Source organism: Macrotis lagotis, chromosome 1 (assembly GCF_037893015.1).
Source record: "Macrotis lagotis isolate mMagLag1 chromosome 1, bilby.v1.9.chrom.fasta, whole genome shotgun sequence".
In the NCBI taxonomy this organism is placed as follows: domain Eukaryota; kingdom Metazoa; phylum Chordata; class Mammalia; order Peramelemorphia; family Peramelidae; genus Macrotis; species Macrotis lagotis.
Window position 1 is genome coordinate 438,587,439 of NC_133658.1, and position 23,655 is coordinate 438,611,093.

The 23,655-nt window shown below is 35.3% G+C and overlaps 3 pseudogenes; 2 read left to right on the forward strand and 1 right to left on the reverse strand.

Annotated features, from left to right (window-relative positions):
* Positions 1-4,816: 4,816 nt before the first annotated feature.
* Positions 4,817-6,285, reverse strand: LOC141504413 (protein CBFA2T1 pseudogene; annotated as a pseudogene).
* A 4,020-nt stretch (positions 6,286-10,305) lies between these two features.
* LOC141504421 (glycogenin-1-like) overlaps positions 10,306-23,655 on the forward strand; it is a 62,075-nt pseudogene continuing 48,725 nt past the window's right edge.
* Positions 10,418-23,655, forward strand: part of LOC141506816 (small ribosomal subunit protein eS24 pseudogene) — a 29,895-nt pseudogene continuing 16,657 nt past the window's right edge.

The following is a 23,655-nucleotide window of genomic DNA, read 5'->3' on the forward strand; positions in this document are numbered from 1 at the left end:
TCCAACTTCATAGGAGAGGTCCAAGGAAGAGTCACAGAACACCCATTTGGCACACACAGCTGGTCTGCAGGGCGCCAACCCAAGAGTCACTGGTATTCCCAGTAGATCACCTGGAGTTTTCAAGAGAAGATCTGGCATTCCCAGGACATACAGCACAGAAACAATCCCATATATTCACACCTTTCCCAAAGGTACAGGGTACAGGAAGGTGAATTTACCAGTTCTGACTGTTCACAGAAAATTACTGTTGCACCCTGGAAACCTAGCCCAGAAACTGGGTTGCCAGTGTGGACAGTCCAGATACAGCCCCACGCATAGGCAGTGGGCAGCTGACATCACCAGCATAGACAATCCAGAGAGAGTCTCTGGAGGTTCTTACTCTTCAGTCCACGTAGTGACATCCTGCATTCCCTAATATCTTATATCCTCAGGGCAGTAAGCAAGCCTCCAGAGTTCTCAACACCAAAGATCAACCAGCAAGCTCTTCTCCCAACACAGGACCCAAAATCCATTAAAAAAGATCAGAGAAAAGCTGGGTCTATTGGATGTTACCTTGAAGAAAAGGATACCGGCTCAGAAATGAGGGCAGAAGGGTCTCTAAATGTGAAGGAGAGACTATGAATGTTGCTCCAGCCCAGAAAGATTTCTTAGAATGGCTCAGAAAAGATTTTGAAATCCAAATGGAAAAACTGAGAAAAGAAATGAAATATAAAATCAGTATCTTGTAACCAAAAATAAAAAAAGAAAATGAATCTTTTAAAAATGCAGTTGGACAGATTCAAAAAGAAAATAGCTCTTTCAACTCATAAGGGAACAAACGGAAAAAGATAACAGTTTCCCTAAAAATAGAATTGACCAGGGGCAGCTAGGTGGTACAGTGGATAGAGCACTAGCCCTGGAGTTATGAGTACCTGAGTAAAAATCTGACCTCAGACACTTAATAATTACCTAGCTGTGTGGCCTCGGGCAAGCCACTTAACCCCATTGCCTTGCAAAAACTAAAAAACTAAACAACTAAGTAAAAAAATATAATTGACCAAATGGAAAAGGAGATGAAAAAAACAGCAGAAGAACATGTCACCTTGAAAAATACTTTGGGACTAGCGGATGCTAATGATTTCAAGAGACACAAAGAATTTGCTAAACAAAATTAAAAAAAATTAAAAAATAGTAGAAAATGTAAAATACCTTATTACTAACAAACTGACCTTGAAAATAGATCCAGGAGACATAATTTAAGAAACATAGGAATTTATACTTGAAAGCTATGATTTAAAAAACATATTCATATTTATAGGTCAGATTTTTGGCACTCTGACTTGTTTGACAACTGTCTTTGGTTAAGGAATTTTATCCAGCTTCCTATCATAACTCATTGCCTGTGTTATGTATTTGAGAAAACATATTGTGAGAACAAAGTGAGTTTTCCAGTGGATTGGTGCCTCTCTGGTGAGAGAATTTGTTTTGAAGTGTTCTGGCTCACAATGTATTTTGTACGTTTTTGTTTAAATTGAGTGTTCTTTGTGATCAAGGTACAATCAAACTCTTCTCTCTCTAGCCTGGTTGTTGTGCACTCTTGTCTCTTTACCTTGATTGGCCAATCTCTGTTCCCTCATATCACTCACTTTTTCTGCCGGGCTAGCATCTTCCTACCTCCCTCTTGCCTTCTCTCTGTTTCAAAGGAAGGAAGAAAGTAGAGGAAATTGGGTTATTTTTTCTTTTCCAAAAACTCATGGCTAAGCTCTACAGGACAAACTCTCCTGAAATCATGTTATTTTTTAAAAGAGAAAAGGGTTCTCTTCTTTTTCCCTAAAATTCTGCTCTGACAGTCCAGAGACCAGCTCTGAGAAATTTCATCCCTTCCTCTTTGTCATTCTCTAAATCTTGATTGTCTATTTTAGAGGCCTTTTATATTTTGTATTTCAGATGGACTGGAAGGAGTCTGACACTCTTTCTCTCACTCCCCTTTATCCCTTTCTCAGCTGCACCAAGTGGCAAGTAAAAGGTAAGTACATAAAATATCGATGTCTGAAATCCATTTGCCTTTTCCAACTGGCAGAAATGATGCTTCCAAAGGAGTGGTGCTGGGAAAGTGGCTGCCTTCGTGTCTATTGTTTGGTTTTCATTGTCTATGGACTTCTTTCTGTCTTCTTCATTTCAGTCTCTCTCTCTCTCTCTCTCTCTCTCTCTCTCTCTCTCTCTCTCTTTCTCTCTCTCTCACTCTTGCTCTCAATCTCATTCTGATCTCATTCATATTAGAGGCTTTTCAACTCTTTCTTTTTCTGAAAATGTAAAATATAGAGCATAGACTTATTAGGGACTGTTGTGTATAGGAGCATGGTAAATTATGTTTACCTGGTGTCCCTGAGCACAAGAGTCTTATCTTACAAAGTAGCACAGGAGTGGGAGTGGATTAGAGACTGAGGAGGTATTTAAGCACTGGTGTTTGGTTCAATAAATGTAGACCTTGGAGACCTTGGAGTACTTGGCGATCTTGGAGAACTTTTCATCAATCTTCTTGTCTCCCACCCCTTCAACACTCACCAGGGGAAAGACGAATGGAGTCCAGAAAGGAAGTCAACATTGACTAGTTATTTTGAAACTCAGAGTTTGTTGGAAGAAAATGGGACTGGTTGAGTTGGATAGGAGGCAAAGTGTATAGAGCATCGGCCCTGGAATCAGAAGTACCTGACTTCAAACCCAGCCTCAGACACTTAAAAATTACCTAGCTGTGTGACCTTGAGGAAGACATTTAACACCATTTGCCTTCAAAAAAAACTAAGAAAAGAATGAAAATAGGACTGAAAATAATAGAGAGCTATTTAGGTTTAATTGAGTATGCCATAAAAGAACCATATTTAACATGAAAGGTGATCTTTAGCATCTAAAGAAGGTATGAGTAAGTGTATTAAATTATATAAGAACTGAAAATCACTAGCTAAGGTATTGATTCTTTTTGGTTGTGTAGAACCCAGGTTTGAAATGTTTTTTAAGATGCACTAATGTTTGGAGTAGATTGAATCCTAGCATCATGAAAGTGAGCACAGTGTTGGTTTGGTGAACTCTCATGGAAGAATCAAACTTTGGTTCCAGAATAAATGATGGAAACTGAAAATTCTATTCTGATAATAATTGTTTTAGATATAAAGACATGTATATAATTTAAATTATTCATCTAAAGCTCTACTTGACAATGGTTGGGAAAACAAGATCCATGGACGATTGCGTTCATTTCTAGCACCAATTTAAATGAAATGAAAATTTCAAAATATGAATTACCTCTTGTATTTCTTGGAGTTTTGAATTTAAGTGTTTAAAAATGACCAATTTATAATTAATGAACAATAACAGTCTAAATTATAAACAATATCAATCTAATTTAGATTTTCTTTCCTTTTAAGACTGTTCCTAGTTTTTTGCTAAGGCATTCATAATAATATAAATGACTTCACTTAAGTTAGAAACTGCACATCTTTCTCTTTAGAAAGCAAATTAGTAAACCAAAATACAGTAAGGAGAAAGGAGAAAGAAATAAATATGTGTAGCATGCTTATTGAAGCAAATCACACCTTATTAGCATCAAGATCTGCAAGTATGGGTTTCATTTCAGAAAGAAATTTTTAGTACTGAAGGATAAAGCAAAAGGACTATTTAAATTAAGAGCTGTATTAAGGTTATATGATCATTTAATAATTACATAACTATATAGATAAAGATTAGATATAGATAGATAGAGAGATAGATAAAATCATAAATACATATAGGCTGATCTGTACATTATATAACTGAACTGTTAACATGAATTAAGATATTTAAAATATACAATTGTGTTCAAGGTCTTTTGTGATATTCCTAAGTATTCTTATATGAAGAAACATTGATCAATAATTGGTTGGTGGTTTGTTGGTTCTTGTCATTCTTTATCCGAGAAGACCAAAATTACCACAATATATTTGAGACAAATTGCAGTGTGTCCGACTGTGGCTGAGCAGAACAATAAAATCTAAAAATGCTCTTTCACAGCTTGGGCACGAAGAGCCCACATGAACACCTGCAATGGGTACTCTAAAGTAAGGATATTCCTTTGGGTTGCTTCAATTCTCCCTTCCTTATAGAATTCAGCCTGATCACTGATGAGGGCAGTCCAGGCTTGGCAACCCTGTGCCAGATTAATAGTATGAATAAAAGTACGAATAAACTAAACATTTGAGATTTTAACATTGTATTACTAGCAAACAGAATTATTGAATTAAAATTAAGTAAACCAAGCATTATTATTATTATTATTATTATTATTATTATTATTATTATTACTTATTAGAACTATAAAAGCTAATTTGAAGATTTAATACAGATAGTGATAAGGTAAAGATAAAAAAAGTATGTTTGAGTAAACCTTAAAGCCTTGGTTAACTTTATCATTGGCTGTCTTTTCCTGGTGATAAACAAGTAGATAATTTCTTTTCAAACAATAAGTCTAGCTCAAGGAATGGGATCCTTCGAAATCTATTGATAAACATAGATATATTCAAATGGGATGAAGGAAAACTAGCATTAAGGGGGTAAAAATCCCTTAGAATTTCTTATGATTCATTTTTTAAAAATACATTGAGTGTTATAGACCGGCTGGTATATTCACCACTACAAACTTTCCCGATTCTACAATGATTTGTGAGAAGGAGAAATTGGCTCTAAATAGCCAAAAAGGGAGACTATGTTTACTGGAGTGTGGGAAGAATGAATCCACTTATTAACAGGTCTTGCAAGGCATGGGTGCCCCTTAGTGAGAGGCCCTGAATCCTCATTACATAGAAGATTATACAGAAGATCTCTGCTCTTTCCCTCTGAGTCCTGATAGGTCCTCATCAACATGGGTACATTCCAGCTCAGTCATAGCTTGACATTTCACCTCATTGACTGCTTCCTCAGTTTTCTTCCAGATCTCCTCTGGCATATATCTAGAAGCAGGCCTGTGAAGGAATTCCCGATGTGATTCTAGTGGTACTGGATCTGGATTGAGGACTCTGCTGCTGCTGCCACCACCTTTCTTTAGTTCTTCTGCATCACTGTATCAACAGATCCAGCAATTGAGCTCCACCCCTCCCTGCTTCCTGACATCACTGTAGCACAGTGAGGGATCACCTTGTTTTTTCTACCATGTCCATGATACAGTTTAAGAGATGGTCAAGGTATTTCCATTCTTCTGCCCATTCTCTGTCTGTTAGCCTGTGATCAATCATTTCTTCTTGGCATAGGCCGTGCAAACCCATAGGTCTGTTCCTGTCCCTGAGGTACTTGTATTTGGGGTGTGGGTAGGAGTCCCTGTAGTGGTGGGCAATGTCCATATCATCCAAATGATAATGCTGAGGTGGCGGTGGGGCAGAGTGAGGCAGACTGTTGGGCTGGTAAGTTTAGCCATTATTTGGACTGTACCGCTGGCCTAGGCTCACAGTGCATGGCTGCTTGCTTGGATGCTCAGAGTGCAAAGGGTCTCTGTCAAAGCCATTTTCTTTGGTTCTGTCTGGAGTTTGTCTCTTCCAGTTTTCTTTCACATCAAGAAGCAGTTCTGAGGAATCAGCAGGTGAGGTGGTGTTGGCATCCAGGAGCAGCTATTCATGTTGATCCAGGTACTGGGCAGGATTCTGTTTGGCTAGTCTTGCACAAATGCAGGAGCATCTGTTGTAGGAGGGGGAGGTTGGCCTTCAAAACTGGGATAATAAAAGGTCTCAGTGGGAAGTTAGTAGCTTCTTGCAGTTTGGAATTAAATTCTTCAATTGTGAAAGTAGATTTCACCAGTCCTAGTACAAGAGTGCCTACTCTTTCCCCTATTTCTGGTAAAATGCCATTGTGGAACTGCTGCAAGGTGGTAAGAAATCTCTTCAGCTGAATTGCCTTGCTCCACAGGCTGGTGATAATTGCTGATTACCCAGAGAGGAAGAAGAGGAAGGCTCATTGCTAAAGCCAGTGGATGAAGATGGCACTCCATTCAAAGCTGTGGGTGAATGGCTTGTGCCATTAGTTAACATTGTGGGCATGAATGAACTGCTTCTTGGCGCTCCTTGGGTCATTGGAGGAGGTGGCGTGTTGGAGGCCTCAGTCAGGATTTCATCCTCAACCTACAGGTGAGTCTGGTCTTTTGGAATACTTCTCACTACGATCTTCTGGCAGGAGTACAGGAGCAGAAGTGGCTTTGGAGGCAGCAGCAGCAGCAGCAGCCTGGCCCCGACTGTAGTCATTAAACACACCTCGAAGCTTATACTGCAAAAGGCCGGAGATTCCCACCATTCGCCACAGGCTCTGTGACTGCAGGAGGGGAGAGGGAGAGAGGAATGCAACACAGCTTCCTTTGTCAAGTCCGGGCGCGCACGCGCGCACACACACACACACACACACACACACACACACACACACACTCGTCAAAAGTCAAAACCAAACGAGTCTAGGGAAAAGTTGTTTGGAACTCAGTAGCAGTACCAGCTTAGAGATATCTGGTACCAAAAATGAAAGGGACTAGGTCGAAGAGCAAAAGGGAAGTCTCCACATAGAACTAATTACTGAAGGAGATCCGCCCCCCCCCACCTCATTTTCCTTGTTGCTGCAGACAAAAATGATTTGGAGTGCGGAGAACTGCTACTGTCACAGGTCTCTCTATCTTGTTGCTCACATAACTATGAATGTCTAATTAGATTTTAATACAAATTTCTTTATGTTCTTGTTGAAGGAATTCTAAGGAAATTGCTTTTTCTGGTGTATAATTTATAATGTCATTCTTGAATGGTAATGAGTTCAACAACACCAGATAAAATTATCATGTAAATGTCTATTTTTTCCTTTGCTCTCCCTCATCAGAGAAATAGTTATCATTAGAAACAAATGTGTAAATATATAGAAATAAATAGAAGTATGCAGTTAGTGTCTTCTTTCATATATCTTTTGTAATTAATTTTTGTATTTATAATCATCAAAATATTGCTCCTTTTGGAAACAGTATCTTCACTGGGCAGATTATACATTTGTATTTCCTGGGACCTGCTTTTCTCATTTCCACTTGTGACAGCAGAGTTGATTCTCCCTCTTTTTATCAAAGAATTACCTTAATTTTTTTTGCTTTTATATCATTTTAATTTCATTATGTATCCCCTCCCCTTTCCTACCCAGTCATGCCTTATAAGAAAAAAGAAAAAATATTCAGAGAGATTTTATGACACATTGACCATGACTTACTTGCCTTTTTAACATTCATATCCTCAACACCCCTCAACAAACACACATACACAAGTTCTGATAAGGGCAGGTCACTTCTGGTTTTTACAGGGCTACCCATGTCACCACAAACAAATAAAGCCCCACAAATCCCCACTCTCCCACATATTTGTGCTCTGGCTGGCCCTGGGATCAGTCACTAGGGATCAGCAAGGGTGCTCTTGGCCTCCACTGTGTTCAAGGCTGTCTTCTTGACTCCTGTACCTTTGCCGTGCTGTTTCCCATAGTTCAGGTAGTGACTGAAGAAGAATTTCATCCACTTGGGGTCAGACTCAGGTGCACCACTCTCTCATAGATTTCTGGACTTCCCTATGACGCCACTCTTGCCATACTTGATAACTATGTGCACTTGTGCTAGCTGCTAAGGGAGCTCTCAAATATGGACCTGGCTCACTCCACATAGAGGGGAACCTTGCTGGCAAATTTGGAGAAGACATCTGCATGTTCTTCTGTGGCAGACAATTGAAGGCCTCTGAAGTAGGCTGTGCCTGGCATCTGCAGCCTCCTCTGAAAGACGAAGGCACCATATTTGATTCACAGTCTTCTCTCTTAAGAAGACTTTCAGGATCCAATTGAAGAGCTCTCCAGGGGTCTAGAGATTCTCTGAGTTGTTGTAGGTGTCAGCTGGCTAAAGGAAGACCCCCAAGGGCTCCTAGTACTGCACAGCTGGCTCAAAGGCCTTGGTCAGAGGATCCTTTGAGCCATGTTCTCCAGGTTCATCAGGGCTAGTCACACACTGAGCTTCTCCAGGTATGGACTTGAAGGTTCTTGGTCATTGCCTCATCATTGTCCTTCTCAATCCCAGTGACATGCAAGTGGAAGACCATGTCTCACTCCAACTCCCACCCCATATTTGATCAGTAGTTTTGTCCTGTCAATTCTACTTTCATCTTGGATACTCTCTCCTCTCTCTTCAGATACTGAAACCACCTTGAGGTCCGCCGGATCACCTCACTGCTGGACAATTTTGCTGGTCTGCTGGTGGTCCTCCCATCCTCAGTATGCCCTTCACTTTGTTCCTTTCTAGATTCAGCTATCAAAGAGATCTTCCTGAAGCATGGGCCTATTTCCTCCAAATTCCAGAGACTCTGTATTACCTCTGAGATAAATATAAAATCCTAGGTGGACTTTATATCTTTTCATAGTATGGGCCCTTCCTATCTTGCCTCTTATTCTGCCTTAGTTCCTTCTCATACTCAGCAATTCACTGACCCTGACCTCCTTGCTGTTCCTTTCATAAGAGATTCCATCTCCCTCCTCCAAGGTGTTTTGTCACTGGCTGGAATTCTTCTCCTTCTCATCCCTGCTTCCCAGCTCTTTTGACTTTTTCAAATTTCACCTTCATCTCTACTTTCTCCATAATCTCTAAATCTAGTGCTTTTGGGATGGATATGTCCTGCACATATTTTTTAACATAATTATTTTCATATTCTCTCTGAATGAGGCTGACATTCTTAAAAAGTAGGACTCTTTTATACACTTTCTTCAGTTTTCTAGTACTTAGCACCATGCCTGGCATAAAGTAAGTGCTTCATTAATAAATCATTGTTGATAATTCGACCTCCTGTCCTTCCTGAATGAGAATCCAATATTGGGGAGATGTGTTCTACTCATGATTTCCATGTTACACACACACACACACACACACACACACACATACACACACACACACAGAGTAATTTCTCTATTATTTTAACATATTAAACACAAAATTAACCAAATAAACTATTACAAATTATTGAGCTTTGTGGTGAATTAAATTCAACAAAAAGTTAACAAAGGTACATTTGTGTGAGTCCTATTATTGAGGCTGGTAACCTGAGAAAAAGATGGATCAATGATCACCACAAAACCTAGACAAATATTCAAGCAAAAGATAGATTCCCTTTTAGAAGTTTTGACGAGTACAAAATAAAGAATAGAATAGGGTAGGTGACATCATGGACTTGGGGTCAACATGATTGGTTACATAACTGAAGCATGTGGAACAACATGATAGATCAGAAGTTAGGAATGGGGGCTGACAACCACCCTCTCCTCTGCCTCCTATGACTAAGAAATTGTTATCAGCTGAGTCCACTAGCAACCTCCAAGCCCAGATTCTTTGGACAGCAAACCAGACAGCTACAAAGAATACCAAAGTGGTATAAAAACATCAGTCTGGGGTGGCTAGGTGGCACAGTGGATAGACCACCAGCCTTAGAATCAAGAGTACCTGTGTTCAAATCCGACCTCAGACACTTAATAATTACCTAGCTGTATGGCCTTGGGCAAGCCACTTAACCCCAATTACCTTGAAAAATCTAAAAAAATAAAAAATAAAATAAAATAAAAATATCAGTCCCAATTCCTTTATGACAGGCAATATCAACAAGATTAAGAGAATCTGTTATGGCAAGAATAGCACAGTGATTAGTAAAAGATGTGGATTTCTAAAACTAACCCATTATATGTCAACTGAATTCTGAACTAAGTTCAGAGGTAGAAAACCATGACTAAGTAGTCAGTTACATGACAAAGTAACTTAGTTGTAGATAGGACCAATAAGAAAATGATGTAGGATCCCTTTTTATTTTTCAGTATTGTGTTCATACAGCACTATCACTATGCTTTATGCATAGATTACACATTCCATTACATAGAGGCTAATCATATTCAAAAACTGTTAGAAAGGAAATATAAAGAAATGTTTATAGCTTTAGTTGAATTAAGTTGATTTATTAATCAGCTTGGGAAATTTTAGGGCCTTGAAACATGAAGAATACTGATACTACGTGAAAAACTTCTAGTGACTGGATGACCAGACAACCTTAAAATTATTAAAGCAAATGGAAGAATATCACCAGAATGACTTATTAAAAAGGATTTAAATTCCTTTCTAAAAGGAAGTTCCAGTTAGTCTATTCAGGAGCCCACAACCCTGAGACAACCCTGGACTATGGGCTACTGGGCAGTGACCAGTCCCTTCCTTCCCAGCAATGTTGACTCCACCAGCACCTAACAGAAAAAGAGAAAATTTAGAGATTTTTAAATATAATCATCATGGTTGACATTGTAGAGAATGAGAGTCCAGCTCATCAGACCTTAATGAAGAGACCTGTGCTGGGTGTCTTGTTAACCAAATCCTCTTCTGGTCACAAACTAGGTATTCAATATGGGTGTTTATGTATGCAAATATTCTGGTATGGAAAAATGTCAATGAGATTTCTGAGAGAGAGCAGCTATAAGCAGCTTCAGACTCAGGATAGTTTGACTCTTTCAGTTTTGGAATCTATTGAACTTCCACTGAAACAAATAAAAAGCTGTGGCATCCAGCATCTGAACAAGACAGCATTGACAGTGGAGACCAGGGTTAATTAACACATTTGCTAGCAGTTGGCCATCAGTGGATATCAGAAAACACCTGGCATTTATTTATAAATAAGAAATATTTCTCTGTATTTCAACCATCTAACACTTATGGCACTTGGCCATAAAGGCAAAAGTCAATGTATTTCATGAAATGGATCCAATTATACTTAAGAATGAAAATGAAAAGTTTCAAAAAAGACATTCATGACCCACCAGGAACCATAACTCTTAGTCATGGTTTGGGACTTCTTCACCAGCAACATCTTGTCTTTCTCCATCTTACATAGATTCACTGGGGACTTCAGCCCTTGATCCCAAACATTTCTATCTGATGAACACAAGGAGTGGTGGAGGAGGGGTAGGTTGACTACATCATAGCAAATTCCTTTACACCTCCAATAGAAGCCCTACAATTTTTCCTGTGCAAGCATTGGCCACCACAGCACTGGTTGAAGATAATTTAACATTTAGTTGAGTATTGAGTACAGTTCCTTATAGTTGCTAGTAGCTTTGGTTAAAACTCCTCATTTATAGATTTATAGTACTAAAGTTGAAAAGGATACAAAAATCAAGAAATAAAAAGCTCATGACTTCTACTTAATGGGAATTACAAATAAATATATGAGAGGGGATAAAGCCACTAAACTATGAAACTTGAGATTCTAGACTACAAATAGTTCTCTTTTCTCTTTCTAAAGATAAATGGGAAAGACAATAATATTTGCATTGAATATTTCTTGTAGTAAGTAGTTATCTTCAGATTGTTCAGAGCCTGCCCTAAAAAAAGTATTGTAATGCTGTCAAATTGAGCCACAATTTGAATAACTGCTATCACAAATATTAGTATCCTTTTTATCTCTGTTAAAACAGTCAGTTTTCTGTGTGTAGTAATGTAGCATGATGCAAAAGAATTCTATACATTTGGAGATGAGAGTGAATTTTCTGAATGCTTATATGCCTTGGCATTCTGTGCAAAAATAAAGATTTAGTAGTGAAAATGAAAATTTAGAAAGAGTATGTGTTCTTAAAATTCTTAGGACACTAATTCATTGTTGGTGAGGTTGTGAAATGATCTAAACATTTGGGAGAGCAATATGGAATTGTGCCCCAAACACTATTAAATTCTCAATACTCTTTGACTTAGCAATACCAATTTTAAATCTATCAGTCTGAGTAAAATATTAGAATGGGAAAGTAATACATTTTGAAGGGTATGTGGAAAAATTGGAACATTATTCAGTGTTGATGGAACTGTGAACTGATTTAACCATTTTGCAGAACAATCTTGAATTAAAGCCAAAGTGTTATAAAACTGTTTATACCTGACCTAGGTATTGTATATTATATTGTATATTGTATATTATAGCAAAATGAGAAGATGGAACACATTCTCTAACAGACTTGTGGAAAGGGGAGCAACTTATGAAGATATAAGAAACAGAATATTTTGAGGTGTATAGTAGATAAAATCAATTACATCAAATTTAAAAAATATTTTTGTGCAAATAAAATGTGGCTAATATCAGAAGGAAAATAAAAATTGGGAGAAAATTTTTATAAGCCATTCCTGAGATAAATATTCTATATCTAAAATGTAACTAATTTTTTTTATTAGTATGAGTCATTTCCCAATTGATAAATAACCAAAGGAAGTGAACAGGAAATTTTTTTCTGTGAAGATTTCAAAGTCTTATGGGAAAATGTTCTAAATTACTATTCATGAGAGTTACATTAAAACAAATTTAAGATACTGTTTTAAATCTATCAGTTTGAGCAAAATGTTAGAATGGAAAAGCAATACATTATGAAGGAAAATTGGGACATTATTCAGTGTTGGTGGAACTGTCAACTGATTTAACCATTTTGCAGAACAATCAAATAACTCCAAAGTGTTATAAAATTGTTTATACCTTTTGACCCAGTAATGCCATCATTAGGGTTTTTTTCAAGCTGATTGAACTAAAAGTAAAAGAACCTATGTTCTAAAAGAATTATATCAGTTCTTTTTATGGTAGTAAAGAATTTTAAATTGAGGAGTTGACAATGAGTTGGAGAATAGATAAACCGATTGTGATATAGAATTGTAATAAAATACTATTGTGCTTAAAGAACTAATTATATAGGGAATTTTAGAAAACAAATATGGAAAGATGGAGATAATGAAGAGTGAAATGAGCAGACCCAAAAGAACATTGTACAAAGTAAAAGTTACATTTTTTAAGAACATTATAAATGTGGAAATCAAATGCAAAAGACTTATGAAGAAAGATGCTATGCACATCCAAAGGAAGAGATGATAAATAGAACTCCATGTTGTCTGGTTTTATACACACATACACACACACACACACACACAACACACACACATATTTACATATACACAGATGCATTCATACATACATATTTATACACATTTTTGTCTAATGATATGGTGAAGTGGGGAGGCAGAAACAAAAAAGTTCATAGAAGAGTATAAAAGAAAATTTAGAAGAAAGTACAGAAAAGCAGGGTAGTTTTGAAAATGTGTAGTATTTGTTGTATAGATTTTCAGAAAAAAGTAAACTGAGAAATGAAAATTCATGATTTTATATTGAATCCTGTTTATGCTGTGTGTTGTGTTTTTAACTTTTTTGTATTCAAGTATAAAATCAATAAAAAATTTAAAAATTAAATACTGTTTTATATATATAAGATATATAATATGTATGTATATATATATATATATATATATATATATATATATATTTATAAGGTTTTTGTGGGGGGATCAGAAAGTGGGATTATAAAGATGCTCTATTTAGGAAATGGAGGACCTATTGAATCAAATACACATTTATAGGATTTAGCCTTGTTTAACATTTTTTTTGGAAATCACAGTAAATTTAGAATGGATGAAGAATAATGTCAAGAGATTTTTGAGATGCAGAAAAAGAAGAAAGATGGATCCAAAAATGAATGTCCAGGGGGCAGTTAAGTTACCACAGTGGATAGAGCACCACCTATGGAGTCAGGAGTACCTTTCTTCAAATCTAACTCCAGACACTTAATAATTTTCTACCTGTGTGACCTTGGGAAAATCACGTAACCTCATTATCCTAAATAAATCAAAACTTTTTTTAAAAGTTAATTTTTATTCATTGTATATTTTTAATATCTTGCCTTGGATAATACTTATAGAGATTTCTTACACTGAGTTAGAGGACAATGATAATAACATTTATCTCCCGGGGTTGTGAGAATAAAATGTGATAATATTTGTAAAGATCTTTACAAACCTGAAATTCAATATAATTGGTAATTATTATTCAATATAAATGGATGATGGATGATGATATTTTTATATTTTAATTTTCCTGAGTACTGCTAAGTGTGGCAACTTTACTGAAGAGAATTATGCAAGTATTAGGTTTACTGAGGTAGCAATGAAAAGTGCAATCTAGATAATCATGAAGACTTAGAAGACAAACAGATTCATATTCATAATAGCTCTGATCAATTATTGACATAGATTTCTTTACTCTTTTATTTAAGGGATTCTAAATAAGGAAACTGAGAAGCATGTTTTAGTGAGAGGGAGGTCCTATAGACTTGAAATCATAATATCTGAAGAGAACTGAACAGTTTCCATCTTTATGACCATATAACTATTATTCTTATTAATTTTTTCTCCCAATAATATGTAAGGCAATTTTTAAAAGTTTTTTTAGGTTTTTATAAGGCAAATGGGGTTAAGTGGCTTGCCCAAGGCCACTCAAATAGGTAATTATTAAGTTTCTGAGGTCAAATTTGAACTCAGGGCCAGTGCTCTATCCACTGCGCCACCTAGCCACCCCAATTTTTAAACTTTTAAAAAGATGTGCTCTCCAGCTAAAAGAACATTAATAACAACACTGTGAGATGATCAACCCTGATGGAAGCAACCTCTCTCAGCAGTCCAGAGCTAGGATAACACTATTATATGGGTTATGGACATTATTATCCCCATCTAGAGGAAGAAAAACAAAACAAAATCCTTCAGAATCTGATGAACACTACAGTCACTTAAAAAAAAAAAACTATCTCATATATTTCTTTCCCTTAATCCTAATTCCTCATACTGAAAATGACTAATCTGTAAACATACTTAACACAAGTGTGTATGTACAATATTAACGTATTTACTGTTGAGGGGTAGAGGGTAGGAAGGGAGGATGGAAGGAACTTTTGGAACTTAAAATATACATAAGCATATGAATGAATGTTTAAAAAGCAAAACAAATAATAAAAAAATTGAGCTCCCAATTTTGTTCCTTCCTTCCTCCTAACCTCCCTTTCTCTCATATAAAACATTTCCACATAAGTCATTTCATATAAGAGGAATTGAATTTGAAAAAAACTAAAGAAAGTAAAAAAAATAGTATGCTTTAGTTGGTATTCAGTTAGTATTAGATTTTTTTCTGGAGGAGGATAGCATATTTCGACATGAGTCCTTGGGAATTGTTTTAGAACATTATATTGCTGAGAATAGCTAAGTCATGCACTGTTCTTCATAGTCCAATATTGCTTTTACTGAACGCAATGTTTTCCTGGTTCTATTCACTTCATTTTGCACAAGTTTACGTAAGTTGTTTGATGCAACAGTACCACTGTTAAGTCTATTTCACAAAGAGAATAAAAAGGGTGGCTTGAAATCAAGCACCATAAACTGGTGAAAATATAACTCTTTCAAATCAGAAAAAAATAAACTACAGCTAAAAAAGAATTAATTATGGTGTTTGGAGTGGGAACTAGCCTATCTTTCCTTAATGGCTAATATTCTTCCTTTTATTCCATTTTCTAATGTATATATATATCAGCATCCCATTCAGGTCAGAGAAAAATTATTGAAAGAAACACCCTTTGAGATGACTTAATGCAGGAATTGGACAAAATTATGTGGTAGGGATCATCTAAGAGAGAACAAGCAGCTTTTCTGTTAAACTAAACTACTGATTGTTGACCATTGTATTATATGCACAACTAACTTGTCTTAATGATGTGTAATTAAGATTATTTTCTTATGGTAATTTCTTTATAATTTTACTGTTACTGGAATAGGGTAAAGATAGGCTTGAGATTTTTATCAGGACAATGAAAAATTTTCTTTCCCTAGGGAAATTCTGCTTTTATTCAATTTTATATAACTTTAATCTTTTAAAATGTTCCCTAGAGTTTTAACTGTCCCTAAATCAACTTTACAATTACTTATTTTCTCAACTCTCTATTACCCCAAGGTAGTGCATCCAAAAGTTCTAACTCTCTCCTCTCTGTTGTCACTATGAGAGATAATGATATTAGTCAGATTTTTATTTATTCAGACTTAACCCTGCTCTTTGAATGAAACCTCCAGTCTGCTTCCTCTTCAATTGACTTATTCCATGCCATGACATTATTAACCTCATATTTATGATATCATTCACTTCTCTCCTATGTTAATACTTGTCGGTGGTTCTTTTAACATCTCATTTGTGTTATCATATAAGACTTTTCATGCTTTTCTCCCTGCTTGTGATGCGCTGTTTGATCTCTGAGTTCTTCACTATCAAATGTTTATAAACCTCATGAAAAAAATTGAAATCATTTTATTTTTCCAATTACAACATTCAAAGTTTTTCAACATTCATCTATATGCAGATTTATGAGTTCTACACTTTCCATTATCCTCCCTTTCATCCCTCCTCTCCATGGTAGTTAACAGTCTTGTAAAAGTTGTATATGCACATTTGTATTTAATGTATTATCACATAAGTCATGTTGAGAAAGAGCAATTAGAACTAAGGGGAAAGGAAAAACCATGAGAGAAAAAAGGGAAAACATAAAAGAAATTTTTAAAAAGTAAACATAATATGCTTTGTTCTGCCTTCAGACTCATAGTTATTTTCTCTGGGTGTAGATGGTGTTGTCCAAAACATTTCTTTCAGGGTTGTGCTTGATTTCTGAGCTACTGAGAGGAGGTGTATCCATCATAGTTGATAACCTTAAAATGTTGCTGATGTACATAATGTTCTCTTGCTTCTGTTCACTTCACTCAGTATCAGTTTATGCATCTCGGTCCATGCTTCCCTAAATCTGATTGCTCAAGATTTCTTATAGAACAATGGCACATTCATAAATCGTAACTTGTTCAGCTATTCTCTAATTGATGGACATGCTCTTAATTTGAAAGTACAAATTCCAGTACAAAAAGAACTGCTATAAATATTTTTGAGCATTTTTCTTGGTTTTTATGATTTCTTTAGGATATAGACTAGTATTGATATTGCTGGTCATTTTCATTGCTTTCTGGGCATAGTTTCTGGTTGCTTCCCAAAATGACTGAATCAGTTCATAACTCTAAAAACAGTGAATTAATGTCCCATTTTTCCCACATCCTCTCCAACATTCATTTTCCTTTTTTGTCATCTTAGTCAATATGATCGGCATGAGATGGTATCTCAGAGTTGTTTTAATTTGCAGTTCTCTAATTGATGACTTGGAATATTTTTTCATATGACTATAAATATGATTTTAATTTCTTCTTTTGAAAACTGCCTGTTGATAACTTTTGACCATCTTCCAATTGGGTAATAATTTGTATTCTTATAAATCTGACTCATTTCTCTACTTTAGAATTGAGTTCTGCAGAAACACTAACTATGAAAATTGTTCCCTAGATTTCTGCCCACCTTCTAATCTTGACTGCATTGGTTTTATCAGTGCAAAAAATTTTAATTTAATATAGTAAAAATCATCCATTCTGCAAATTGCAATGTTCTCTATTTCTTATTTGTTCATAAATTCCTTCCTTCTCCATAGATCTGATAGAGTATTTCTTGCTCTTTTAATTGGTCTATGGTGTTGCCCTTTATGTCTAAATCCTGTTCTCATTTTAACCTTGTTTTAGCATAGAGTGTGAGATGTGGGTCTATGCCTGGTTTTTCCATATTATTTTCCAGTTTTCCCCAGAAGTTTTTGTCAGAGTGTGTTGTTATCTTATATCATTTGGGTTTGTCAAACAAATTACTATAATCATTTACTATTATTTCTTTTGTACCTACTCTAATCCACTGATAGATTACTCTATTTCTTAATCATTATCAGGAAGTTTTGATGACTGCCTTATTATTATATGCTTTTTAAATCTGCTACAACTAGGTCATCTTCCTTTGCATTTTTCCTCAATTCCCTCAATATTCCTGATCTTTTTTTTGCTTCCAGATGAATTTTGTTACTATTGTACTACTACTGTTTTGTTACTATTGTACTACTACTGTTACTATTTTGTTACTATTGTACTACTATTGTACTACAACTATAGAACTACAATCTTTGTTAGCTAAAGTACAGATAACAAAATCACTTCATGATCTAGTTATGTCTAACTCTTCTGAGTACATTCTCTGTAATATAAAGTATCATGTACATATACCTTCCCTCTGTTCCCTGTAGTAATATAGCCTTCATTAACTAAAGCACTCCTCTGACCCATTAGAAATCCAACCCTCTTAAGCAACATCACTTCATGATGCATTTATATCCATACCCTCTAAATGCAATCCTTTGAACTATATTTAACCCTTATTAGCTAAAGTGTTGGTTAATGGCTCAATACTTTCAAGGTTATATTATACCAATACCCTCTTTCTTTGTATGTTTCTCTTAACTATCCTAAGAAAAAGGCAATTTTCAAGAGTTACAAGTATCTTACCTTTCAGGGATGTATACAGTTTAATACTCTTGACTAGCATCTTTTACCACTTTCTTTTTTACACATCTCCTGTTTTGTATTTGCTTTGAATGTTCTTTTCAGTTATGCTTTTTTATCAGAAAATTATGAAAGTTCTTGATATCATTAAAAATCATTTTTTCCCTGAAAGAATATGCTGAATATTTCAGAGTAGTAAATTCTTGATTGTAACCAATGTCCTTTATCCTCCAGAATATCATATTCTAGGCCCTCTGATCCTTTCTTTTTGGCTACCTGCAAAATTTTCTCCTTTGATGGAGAATTTTAGAATTTGGAAATTATTCTTGGAGTTTTTATTCTAGGGTCTCTTTCTGGGGATGATTGATGGATTTTTTTTTCAAGGACAATTTTATCTTCTTATTCTAGTATATTGGACAGTTTTCTTAGAAAATTTCCTGAGAGATATTTTCTAGTCTCTTTTTTTGTTCGAGATTTTGGTAGACCAATAATTCATTAATTATCTCTCCTGCATCTATTTCCTAGGTCATTTGTTTTGCCTAAAATGTAGTTTACATTTTATTCTATTTTTTCTGCCTTTTGGCTATTGGTTTATATAATCTCAGTTTCACATAGAGTCATTAGCTTCCCTTTGTCCAATCCTGAGAAAGTAGATGCTTCCAATTTTTAGTTGAAGAAACTAAAACAAACATAGGTTAGTGACTGATCATCTTGCAGTTAGTATGTGTGACTGTATTTAAATGCAGGTCTTGATTCCAAGACTAGACTACCATCCATCCTAGCCTTATTATTTGCACTGTTAGAGTTGGATGTATTCAGAAGTGTGTTACTAGGTAAGGAAGTTAAGAAGAGAGAAGTATTACTGAGACATAAGAACTCACAATGAAAATTTTTTAAATGGGCTCTACCTAGTTGACTGAAACCACTTCCAGCACACTACAGTATAGATGTCCATTTCTGGTTATACTTTAAGCTATTCTTTCTCCAATTTCACATTAACATTCTCCAGTTTCAATTTTTTATTCTGAAAAAAAAACCCACTTCCATAAAATGAATACATCAAATTTTATTGAGAAAAAGATTAACCAATAACTCCTATAGAACTGATGCCTGGATAAAAGGAATGACTATCTGAGAGTTCAGGATACCCTGAATCTTGAAACTGAATTTTATTCTGAATAAAAAAGTACATATTGGCCATAGTATAGTAAAAAGTCATAATGAGGGCTGGCAATTATTTATTTAGTGTTTTATTTTTTCCCCATTACAGGTAAAAGCAATTTTTAACATTTATTTTTAAAACTTTGAGCTCCACATTCCCTCCTACCTCCAACTCACAAAGAGAAAGCAAGAAATTTGATACAGGTTATAAATGGGTAGTCATGCAAAACATTTCTATAATACTCTTTCTATGAAAAGAATTATAGACTCCTCTCCATCTAAAAGGAAATCTCAATAAAAATTAAGTATTTAAAAATTATGCTTCAATTTGTATCAAGACACCATCATTTTACTAGGGATGGATAGCATTCTTCATCACAGACCTTCAGAGTTGTCTTCAGTCTCAGTATTACTAAGAAAAGCTATGTCATTCACAGCTAATCATCCTACAATATTGCTGTTACTTTTTTGCACAGTACTTTTCACTTAGCTTCACTCATATAAGTCTTTCGGGGTTTTTCTGAGACCATACTGCTCAAAATTTCTTATAGAATATAACAATCTATCATGGATCACGTAGCACAATTTGTTCAGTCATTCTCCAACTGTTAGGCATTCCCTCAATTTCCATTTCCTTGTCACAAAAAAGAACTGTTATAAATATCCTTGTACATACAAGTCCTTTCCCTCTTTGCTTTTCATCTCTTTTGGAAGAAAGACCCAGTAGTGGAATTGATAGTGCAAAGAATAGGTATGGTTTCATAGTTCCAAATTGGAAAACTGACAATTAAAAGAACATGCTGGCCAAAGAAATTGTAGGGGAACCCTGTGGCCTCCAGGAAATAAGATTAAAAACTGAAGTCATCAGTGCTCAAATCAAAATCATCAACTTTTTTCTTCTAGAAAAAGCATAAGGGCACAACATACCTGAAAATTAAAATTAGATGAAGCCAAGAGTGCTTTCAAGATAGGGAAATTACATCATAAAAGGCTTCAAAAGAAGTCAAAGGAAATTCTGAGAAGGGCAGGTCATTTTTACTAAGAAAAGGAAGCTGTTAAGTACTTTGCACTGTCCCAACAGATAACGGGATTTTGTGGAACCTTTTCATGTTGGCAAGATTGGAACAGTTGAATTTTGAAGACACAGAGTTGTTGCCTCTGCATCACATTTGAGGAAGTTGTTACTCTGTACTTTAAAATCTATTTATCAAAATCATTTATTGCCAACCAAAAGGAAACCCTAAAACCAAGCTAAACAGAATTAACAAAGGATCCAGTCATAAAAGGAAAGATTTTTAACTTTTCACAGTTGAGGGAAAAAAAATGCATTAAAAATGCACTGGCCCTCCCCCAATCTCCCATTTGATACACAGGCAAATAAAATACATTTTAATTGTTGCACAAATAATAATAGACACTTTCAAGCACTCCATTCTATATTGGAAGTACTATAAAGAATCCCAGTTAAGCTGTGACTTAAGGGAAAAAAATAAATTTTCATGATAACTTTGCTATACATCTAAAAGGAAAAAACCTAAGAAGGTCCAAGTTTAAAGTCAACTACACTATTACATGGGATAGTGAAGTGATAAAGTATATAAAGTACCAGGTATATTGTCAAGAAGATTCCTCTTGCTGAATTTAAAATGTTTTTTAAATTTTTTTGACTTGTTGTTGCTGATGTTGCCAACGTTAATATTATTTGTGATCTCAGAAATATTCATATGCTTTATAGTACATGCTACACATACTAAAACTCCTGATAAACCAGTCTCAGCTTTTTCCAGCATCAGTTTTCCAGCATCAATTTATCATATAATTATATTCACATTGGTCTCTAAAACTATTCATCATGTCCCGATTTCTTTTCTGTGCCTTCTCTAAGTAAGCATAATAATTCTCTATATTCTATAAGAATCTGTCTTCAAAAATTGTATAAATCTTTATAGGAAGCATTTTTTTTATCTTTTTTGCAAGTCAATGAGGTTAAGTGACTTGGCCAAGGTCACACAGCTAAGTAATTGTAAGAGATTGTTGAGAGTCACAGGAATGCTATCATGTGACTGGTAATGACCTAAAAGGTCCTTTTGCCCTACTTACCTGGGTCGGCTCACTGGATCTTCTTATCTGTTCCTCATGTTTTGGCAGTTCCTGGAACATTGTGTGAGAGCTCTAAGTCTGAGAAACTAACATTTAAACTCACTGATCATCTGCTGTTCAAGAGCTTGGAAGCATTGTTTGACTGGCTACTTAGCGGAATGTCATGTGCATAGGAAGAAACTATGAAGTAAAAAGCGTATTTAAGCTCTTGCATGCTGCTAAATAAATGGAGAACTTGCTATCTTTGCCTTCTGCTTCTTCAATATTAGCCTGAGAACTTGACTACAGCTGAACTGAATCAAGTAGGTAGGTTTAACCAGCACACAATAGGTAATTATTAAATGTCTGAGGACACATTTGAACTTGGGTCCTCCTGGACCAGGACTCTATCCACTGTGCCACCCAGCTGCCCCATACAAGTATTTTTTACAGAATATTGTGAACTTTGTCTACTTGGAAAGTTAAATCTAGTTCACAGATATTTTTTAAAAAATGCTTACTTTTTTCACGAATACTTGATCTAAAATACTAAGTTCATTTTCTTAAAGATCTTCACAAAAGAAAAAAAAATGTAGTATAATGTCTATAAATCAGTTTATTGTGAGATCCACTTATTAGCAGACCTTCTAGGAAAGATCATCTCTTCATTCTGCCACTCATTTCTAATGTTTTTGTATATACTATCGAAAATGAGATTCTCACAAGTTTTATTTTCTCTTTTTGGTTAGTTGCATAATTTAATAGTCTTTATTGTCTTTCACATATTCATAATGCTTATGCAATTTTACATATTGCTTATAAATACTTGGTTGTGTGTATTTATTTATATATGTGTATATATATAAATCTCTATATAAATGTAATATTGCCCTTCCAAGATATGAAAATGCCATAGACTTGCACTTTTAAAATTTGAATTCACTACAATAAAGCTTAAGCTGAAAAAAAGAAAAGCCTTTCTGTGAGTCATATGCAGCCAAATCATATGAATACACTTAACTATATAGACACATCTAACCTAAGCTCTTTCTAATAATATTTCCTTCATTCTCGAAGAAAACCAAGACATCAGGAAGATGATTCCATGACAAGCACATGAATTGTATTTGAGTGAAGGGGGGATGCTGTGCTTAGTCACCCATCTCACTTTCTTCTCCAAAGCCATCTGGGTCTAGTGGCCAGATATCAATCAGTATGACTGGAGTTGGTGCTGGATGTGAGGCAATCAGGGTGAAATGTCTTGCCCAAGATCACACAACTACTAAGTGTCTGAGGCTGGACTTGAACTCCTATGCTCCTCACTCCAAGGCCAGTACTCTATCCACTGTGTCATAAGTAGATGAGTAACATACACACACACACACACACACAAACACACACACACATATAAACATACACACTCATTCACTTACCTTGCACTTCTATTTTCTACTTTTTCTTACTCTGAATGGCCAAATTCAGGCTGAAAAAATTAATAACTGTTAAATTAAGCTTAAAAACAGATAATCTGGAAATTTAAAATGTGATTTGACTCAGTCATACACTGTTTAAGTTGACTGTACTTAAAAGAATGGATGTTTACAGACTATTCAGAACAACCTAGTTACAGAAAAAGATTTGTTCAGATAAAATTCCAAGATAATTTGTCATTGATACCTAAGCAGAGATAAAATAGAGCAAATGTTTACTCATTTTATCACACATTCTGGAAATGAAAGAATATTTTCTCAACTTTGCAGATATACATAGTCTCCAAAAGCAAATCATATTAAAATCTAATGGCCTTGCCCATCAATTGGAGAATGGCTAAACAAGTTGTGGTACATGAATACTATGGAATATTATTGTTCTATAAGAAACCATAAAAGAAGCATGGAATAAGTTACAGGGTCTGATGCTGAGAGAAGGGAGTAGAACCAGGAGAACGATGTACACATTAGCAACAACATTGTGAAATGATCAACCTTGATGGAAGCAACTCCTTCCAGCAGTTCAAAGACCTAGGACAACCATTTTAGACCAGCTATGGACAATGTTATCCGAATCCAGAGGAAGAAAAACAAAACAAAAAACCCAAA